Source organism: Adelges cooleyi, unplaced genomic scaffold (genome assembly GCF_023614345.1).
Source record: "Adelges cooleyi isolate 19-005CV unplaced genomic scaffold, UGA_ACOO_1.1 ACOO_flye_CR_arks_rails_tigmint_CR_PRNA_23, whole genome shotgun sequence".
Lineage (NCBI taxonomy): Eukaryota > Metazoa > Arthropoda > Insecta > Hemiptera > Adelgidae > Adelges > Adelges cooleyi.
Genome location: NW_026095893.1, coordinates 10953835 through 10960494, shown reverse-complemented (window position 1 = coordinate 10960494; position 6660 = coordinate 10953835).

Genomic DNA, 6660 nt, shown 5'->3' with positions numbered 1-6660 from the left:
TAACAGAATATATTTGTCAAAATGATATTACATTATTATTATATACTAGCAACGTATTTAAATATATTTAGCGTATCGTTTATTTTTAATTATTATGATAATATTTAGCTTTGAAAGTCAAAGTTCTTATTTTATCATCGGTAGAGTACATTTAAAAATATATTTTCTCATTTACAAAGCACCGCCCGTTCTTTGTACACAGAGTACAATAATCACCACTAGTCTGTATATTTTTTTAATGATTTTCCTGTGGCTCTGTTTTATTTATTATTGTTATTGTATTATTATTGTATTTTAATTTTTTTCCATATATAATACATCATTTCTATAACGTCTGTATTATACAAGAGGCAAGAGCAAACGGAAAGTATATAGTATATACTTCACATAAAACGCCGCACTACACTATTATAAAAATATGCGTGTGTATAATTATTTATTCCTACGCCGCCATTTGCTTAAGCACGAAAAAAAAAATTCAAACGCCTCCATTTCCTTCTCAGCTTGTTTATTATTTTATACAACAAAGCGGTTTCCCCTCCTCATTTTGGCTGACGGAATAAAAAAAAAACTCTTTAAATACGAATAATGAATATATTATAATCGTTTTTGCTTCCTTTATAGTTTAACTGAAGCTGCAAAAAAAAAAGTAGAATACATAATAATGACGACGAGTTGCTATTGGTTCAGAGAACTTTTTGTGTAATAGTATAAGCGAATCTTGACGACGTTTCACATTCATACATAATATGGAGTGGTGTGGGAATAACATTAAGTTTGAAATTTACTGTGGAAACCCCGTGAGTTTAATTTTTTTTATTTACTTACACAAAACATAATTGGATTGTGTTCACAATTCGCGGTTGGAGTGGATGAGTAATTTTGCAGCAATTATGAACCGCTTGGGATTCCATCGTTTACCCATTAATGTATTGCACAGTGTTCCTAATGAGTTCAGAGCTTGGGAATTCGGAGATCGGTGAATTACATTACTTGTGAATTATAATTAGAAATTAATAAACTTAAGCATACATTAGCGCTAAACTATGTCGAGATGTAATTCATGACAAGATAGTTTTAAGCAGATATCAAGTAGTAAGTTTACTTACTATAATTATAGTTCTAGATAAATATTTAAAAGCAAATAACCTATTTTTATACATTACTTTTGTACAAATTAATTAATATTTGTATTAAGTTTTGCCATACTAATTCCATATGGAGGTAGCTTATCTTTTTTATGTTCTTCTTTTATTATTCGAATACGTTAGCATATCATATTCTTTTATTCGTGGTTATTGCTGCGTCTTTAATATTTCAATAATTTCTTTTCATAGGTACATAATAATAATTTTCCCACGTTAACTCATTTTATCATGCAGAAAAACTACATTGATTTCTAGAATTGAATTTTGTATATTAACATAATATTATTAGTTTTCTATAGCTTTTAATTTTTAATTTAAAAATTATTAACCATTTTGAAAAAAGTTTCAAAACAATTTATCTTATTCATATACAATTACTCTATACCTAACCTTATTAAGATTGATGATAATTGATCTTATTTGAGTTGTATTTGTTTCAAGTAATTTTATTATGTAAAATGTACTTAGTTTAGTACAAGTGCCGTGTCGTGCTAATTGTACTTGTGTTTGAATACTAATTATATATAATATAGTAGGTACAAATATAAAATATTATTTATTATTTGAATACAACAATAATATATCGCTGACATTAAAAATAAGGTTAATATAATTAAATGGCGTTATGCAGAAAGCAAACAACCCAAAAAAAAAAAATCATCGAGATTTTATTAACTAGATTAAGAGCTTTTATTTTAACTGGTGTTACTAGTGTAGTATACACTATACTACACTAGGTGAACTAAAATCTTGATTTTTTTTTTGTGGGTTGGTTGCTTTCTGCATAACGCCATTCAATTATTATATATTGTTATACTTTTTTAGTTTATTCAATATGAAAACTATTCCAAAATTAAATCAGGTTTCCATTATACATAATGTTTTTAGTCAAGTGTCAACTAATCTAGTTCTCCGCGTAGATTTCAAATATAAATCTGTTTCGACTTCTAATGTCTAGTAAGTTATTGGGTACTACATAATAGTTTAGTCATGAAATATTACATTATAACATTACTGTCGCATTCTTATAATAATGTTTTTACGTTATCCGCGCTGCGCCATGTTCAAATGGCCCAAATTTATACCAATCAGGAAGACCGTTTTTTTCTGATATATGAGGGTGTGTTAGAATTCGATTTTCAATCCCCCTTCTGTAAAACCCTGGGGCCGTGTTGACAAAAAATTACATAAGGTCTCGGGTTCAGAAATTCGGCTTTCGATTGGCAAAAAACACCCTAACAACATCACGTTTTAATATTCATATGCAAATTAAGAGACCCCCTCATGCTGTACGCAGTTCCGATATTATTTGAAAATGTAATTTTTGCCTTACAAGTTCTGTACTCTGTAAGATGATTTATCATATAGACATTTATACACAGCGGCGATTACTGGTTTATTCTTAAAATATATACCGTAATATTTCGTTTTTAATACCAAAATGCAATTTTCGAGCAGTTAATATCGCATCGTTGATTTACTTTGTATTATTTTGGATAAATAAATTGGTTTTTACTTTTTACAGTTGTGAGGTATAGTTTTATACTAAGTAAGTGTCACAAAAATACATTTAGTTTTAACTAATTAATTTATTTATTATAATACAGGCACAAGTGCCCATCACAAACATTAATGTATTAATGTTAAATTATGTTAATCTATTAATGAGAGAAACAAGAAACAACTTTTGTTTTAAGCGAGCTGCCCACTGTGTCGGTTGCCAAAAGTCACAGCATACTACTCATTATACAAATACATGTTATGTTATGACAATATAGGTTTACAATATAAATAAACACTATTAATTATTCAATAATAAATTAGACTGCATAATGACATAGCTCAAATTTAACAAGCAAATAAAATATGCACACAATAGAGCACAGAAAAACAGACTTATTATTATGAATACAAACAGCATTATCTTACCGTGAGTCAATTATTGTTTCCCAACGAATTGCCGGAATGAGACCTCGGTCTTTATTTCTTTCAATAACGATGATGTCTGCATGCCTTACTGTTATTGGCATTTTTTTTTTAAATCGGACACGACAAGAAGAAGAAGAATGTCTGCATGCCGATTGTGTGTGTTATTATCTATAGCCGATAGACCGTAGAACTTCCTCAAACACTTTGAATAGTTTCTTTTGGTAAAAAAGATTGGCTATCGACGTTCGAACCCAATGGTAGGATGAATTGTGTTATAACTCAGTTTTTGGGCAGGCGCCTCGAATAGAGTAGAGTTTCTATGATATTCTCACTGCAAATTTAGAATCTACAGGGGCGGCTATCACCCATGCTTTACCCACTATCGTTCCTAGATTAGCCATTAAATTTATTGATGTCTAAATGACATTTGTTCATTTAATGCTTGAAAGGCCTCCTTTACAAATAGGCCGCCTACACAAATATGCCCAATTTACTATACAAACATTTTAGTTCACGCACAGCTGAAATCACGTCTTGTGCAACTTGTGTATGAACAAATTAAATATACCAAATTTTTTTCGAAAATTTTTGTTGAGTATCTAATGTATATTTATATATATATATATATATATATATATATATATATATATATATATATTGAATTATAATAAATTAATGTATACGATTTCAAAATAGTATTTTTATAAAACAAAAATGTTGAACTTCTGGAAGGTGAGGCGGTACCTCACTTACCTCGGCCCAGAAACCCCCACTGCTCCCGTTGTAATATTAATAATTTATATTTTTCTAAGGTAAGATAACTTGTATTAATCTTTAATGTTTTTTCGTTGTTTTACTAAATATGTAAAAAAATATCGACGAATTGTTCGAATACTGTTTAATTTAATTATTTACAATGTAACTTTACACAGCAAAAAATACATAGCTGGTCCAACTAAAATTATGGTTAATATAGAGACACAATCAATTTATAGTTGGAATAACTAAATAAAAAGTTGGGCACACTAAATTTTGAATTAGAGCAACTATACATTTAGTTGAACCAACTATATATTTTTTTCCTGTGTTGCATTGTGACTAATATTAGTAATAATGGAATAGAAAACCCAAATCCTTTTTACCGATTTACTTTATGTTTGAAGAGAAAAAATAGTTAGAATTATTTTCTAGAAATACTGATAAATCTTAACCTACCTATTTATTGTACATTAACGATATTTATTAAGTACAAGCCGTCCCGAACCGGCGTTTTCCGGGATTTAGTTTGTCAGGGCTGAGTAAAATAACTACAAATAAGATTAAAAAAAGTCAATACTCCAAGCTGTAAACCCGTCTCGGGTTTTTTACATTACATTATATTGATTATGCCAAGGGTCCCAAACCCGGTCCCAGTCTCAGTTCTAGATCCAGTACCAATCGTGAAAAGTGTCCCCAGAATCGTGGTACATAGAATCGGCCTGTTCCTTTAATCACCTACCATTCATTAGAGTACCGTGGTTACCATAGTTACAAACAAAGTGTTTATTTTGGGTTAGCAACGAAAAATATTTCGTATTTAAAGTGGAAAATTCGAGTTTGTGGTCATCCTTAAGTAATAAATAATACTCTATGGCGTATACGGTATACGTATTTCGGCAGCAGTATAACTATAGACTTGTATGAGTCTGTTGTAAGCACTGATTATGGTAATATTACTTCCGAAATACATATTATACCGTATACACTATAGTGGATTATCTTTTAGTTAAGGGCTCACTTAAATATTTTATTATTTTATTTCTTTACTATGTTTGTAATTTTGTTATTAAAAAATTGTCGCATATAAATATAAATAAATAAAATATAAATTAACAATGAAAATAACAAGACATTTTTTCCAACACGGGTAAAACATTTTTAAATTAAAACTATTCATTTTTGTTACTAATATTATGAGTAAAAATAGATACTATAAAATATAATCTCAATCAATTAGTTCACATGTTTCAGCTTTGTTTTGCTCAAAAACATGTGCCTTACAATAAGAATAGGAATAACGCTTCGAAGAGTTGATTTGATATCTTTATATTAAACAGGATAAAACAAATTTTAAGGGTCAACTTTTTGTAGTCTTGTAGGAAATCTTTCTATTTTTACAAAGTTAAAACTATCAGAATCCTAACACTCTGCCAGGTCTCTATTTCTGTAAAATCATTTTTACGGAAGAAAAAGTGTGTCTATGTATAAATTCTCAAATTTTAGTACTCGTGGGTATAAGAGAAGAGCGAAAATGTTAAAAATTACTCAAAACGTTCATCTAAGTGTATAGGTACATCTTAATTATTGGCTCAACAAAAAAATATTCTATTCAAAGTTCATGCGACAGATTAAAAACGTAGAAAATTTATTTTAAAACACATATTGTCTGATAATACCACTTTATGAAATGAGGCTTGTAAGTATTTTCATAATAAAATGCGATTGTAGTCTTCACAATACTTAATGTGACAAGGGAGGATCCTCCCATTTGCACTATCTGCGGTGTACAACTTACAATCAAGCACATCTTCACAGAGTGCAGAAGTAACCAGCAAGATCGTATGGAAATCCTGGGTACCACCCACCTATATGAAATCCTCAGTCCGGAACCAACCGCAATCCAAAAACTATTTATCTTTCTAAAAAAATCTACTTTATATAAAGAAATATAACATGTATACTATATATAATTTTAAGTCTATATGTAACTATGTAATAAGAATAATTTAAGTCACTGTTCGACCAATGGCCAGAGCTGCCGCGGTTTTTTTGTTAAATAAAAAAAAATACTTAATTTTTGAAATTGATAATCTGTATTGTACATTGTATAGTTATTGTTACTACTAACTATTGTTGTACTCTTGTTACAGGTTTAGGGGAGTTAACGCTTAACGAACAAATTATTCATTCAATCAGCAATTAACAGCTGAACCACTGTATTTTGTGTATATTTAAATAGTATCCATTATGTATTCGTCATAGTGACACCGTTGGTGGCGGTAGTATACTCCAGGCTGGTGGGAGGTACCAGCAGCCCCCGTTAAAAAAATGTAATTATTATCTCAATGCAAGGGTACAGTGAAGGGAAGGCACGTCAGCCATTTGCATTTATAACCAACCCCTTAATATTCCGTTTAGGAGTAATTCCCTTTGGCGATGTGTTCACCCGGGTGAATAATAAAAAACCCGTACACATATATTACACAGAACAAAAGAAATTTGCGAGCCAAGAGAAGCATGGTCGCCAAGCTCTGTCAACGCTGCGGGTAATATAAAAGGACGCCATTAACATAGTAAAAAAATAATAATAATAATAACAAACACTACAATGAATGAAAAAGGGGGATGCAATTTTGGTTTTCTGATTTCTCCCCGTCCCCGTCATAAAACCGCTCCCTAACGAGTGACTTGCTGACAGGTAAGTCTGCCGCCGCAGAGTGGTTTATTTGTGTATACATATAATGCCAGCGAAGGATTTCCGATTTCACTCCTGCCTCATACAGTGTAAAAAGTGTGTTCACTAATATTATTGCCATGTATATTA